Source organism: Erythrolamprus reginae, chromosome 1, assembly GCF_031021105.1.
Source record: "Erythrolamprus reginae isolate rEryReg1 chromosome 1, rEryReg1.hap1, whole genome shotgun sequence".
NCBI lineage: Eukaryota > Metazoa > Chordata > Lepidosauria > Squamata > Dipsadidae > Erythrolamprus > Erythrolamprus reginae.
Window position 1 is genome coordinate 204,434,921 of NC_091950.1, and position 2,367 is coordinate 204,437,287.

Here is a 2,367-nt window from a genome sequence, read left to right on the forward strand (position 1 = left end):
CAGGTAGGTGGGGGAGCCTCCCACCGCTGCTGCTACTGGTTCTAAGAACCAATCTGAACCAGGAGCAACTCACCACTGGTTGAATCTATAGAAACAACAAATCTATAGGATACAATCTCTACAAAGTTCTTGAATCTATAGGGGGAAGAAATTAAAAACTGGTTTGTTGATTGGAAGATTAAGCCAATGCATGGTCAATATTTGTAGGAGATAGAAGGAAAAGCTGACAAAAAGCCACATGGATTTGGTTCAGATCAGGTATGTTTAAAAAAAGAAGAAATAGGAGGTTTTATTCGAAGGGCTCAAGAACAAGCTTTGCCAATTAATTGCATGAAGGTGAATATTCAACATGTAACATACAGCAGATATCGCCTTTGTAGAAAAAGATGAAAAAAATTGACCATTTGATCAAACCGACCAAAATTTCACAAACTGACTACAAGCAACATTATAACTGAGGTGCCAGATTTATTCATTGGAAACTTTGCCAAAGGTTTGGATTTGAACATAATAAAAACTATCTAGACCATTAAATTGAGGAAGTTTTATAAAATGAGTGATAATAAGTGAGTGAAGTAAGATCCTATGGGATCTTCGGAGAGGGGCGGCATACAAATCTATTTGTTGTTGTTGTTGTTATTATTATTATTATTATTATTATTATTATTATTATTATTATTATTGATCCAAACAGACAAGCATTTTGTTTATAATGTGCCTGATACGACGGTTATTGAAAAGATAAAAGTCTGGTTCATTAATGTTGCTATTCCAGTGATACTAGGATTGAGGAAAAACACTTCGAAAAATAATAGATAATGAAATAATGGAATACCTGGATTTGCAGATCCAAGTTGAATGCTTATGGAAAAAGAAATCCATTGTTGTATCAATTATTAGAGCCCTCAGAGCAGCACCAAAAGGACTTGTTTGATATCTGCTCAATAGTGTCCGTGCATATATCCAAGATGTTGACTAGAGTTAACTAAATGTGTCCACCTTATAATTAATAGGCGAAAAGTAATGGAAACTGAAGGAATAAAGATTTCTTATGAAAATATGATGTGGAGTGTGGATGGAGATAATCATCACAAATATCTGGACATCCTTCAAGCTGACATCGGGTACACTAAATACAAGAAGGGTTAGGGTTAACATCATGATAGTGAAGAATTTAAAGTCAATGGAGGAAATATTACCACAGCAATTAACATCTCGGCAATTCCAGTCACTAGATACACAGCTGGAATAATGGACTGAATTCAAGCAGAACTAAAAGCCCTGGGTAGGAAGAGCACAAACATAATGCTAATGAATCATGTCCTCCATCCACACAGCGATGTTGACAGATCCTAGTTAGCAAGGAAAATAGGTAGGTATGGAATGTTGCAATGTACCAGACGTCTAAAGAAGAAAATAGGGGAATTGGAAGAATAGCTGAAGGACAGTGACAATACGATGTCATGCTATGACATCACGCTGAAACATGACACTACGAAGGCCTACTGAGCATTGGAAATATCAAACTGGCCTATAAAATCAAATAAATATAGAAAAGAGGCATGGCAACGTAAGATATTACACAGCCAATACGTAACAAATCTAGCAAGAAAAGCAGATAGCGTGCTCGCTTCGGCAGCACATATACTAAAATTGGAATGATACAGAGAAGATTAGCATGGCCCCTGCGCAAGGATGACACGCAAATTCGTGAAGCGTTCCATATTTTTTGTACAAAATACTGAAATAAATTGCTAAAATATGAAAAAAAAGAAAAAAGAAAAGCAGATAGCAAGACCTAGCAATCACTGAGAGCAGAAAAGTTGAAGAAAGAGACAGAGTAGCTAATTTTGGATGCAGAAGGCCAAGCTTTAGGAATAAATGCATGCAAAGTTGAATTGAGAGGACAGCAACAGAAAACAAATGCCGCTTCTGCAAAGAAACTGAAGAAACTGTGGACCACCTAGTTAGATGCCACAGGAAGCTTTCACAAACTGACTACAAACAACATATGATGTTGTTTGGCATGTTAAAACAGCAGCCATGGTATATTGGAATATCTGCAAGAAATATTATTTGCCTGCAAGCAAGAACTGGTGGGATCACAAACTACACAAAGTAATAGAAAAGGAAGAAGCTAAACTGCTCTGGGACTCTAGAATCCAAACAGACAAGTGCTTGCGACATAACACCCCAGGCATTATTGATAAGAAAGACAAAAAGGGCCAAATAGTGGACATGGCAATACTTGGAGCATCAATAGCAATAGGTGTCTTGGTGCTATCCCCAAACAGCTGGAACATTATATAAAAAGCTTCAGCATTGATAAAATTGCTATCAATCAGTTACAAAAGGCTGATTTATTTG

General features: G+C 36.7%; 1 non-coding gene across 1 annotated transcript; it reads left to right on the forward strand.

Moving 5' to 3' along the window:
• Positions 1 to 1,623: 1,623 nt before the first annotated feature.
• LOC139158266 (U6 spliceosomal RNA) lies at positions 1,624 to 1,730 on the forward strand. Its single transcript, XR_011557657.1, has one exon. It is a non-coding gene; the product is annotated as a U6 spliceosomal RNA (small nuclear RNA).
• The last annotated feature ends 637 nt before the right edge of the window (positions 1,731 to 2,367 follow it).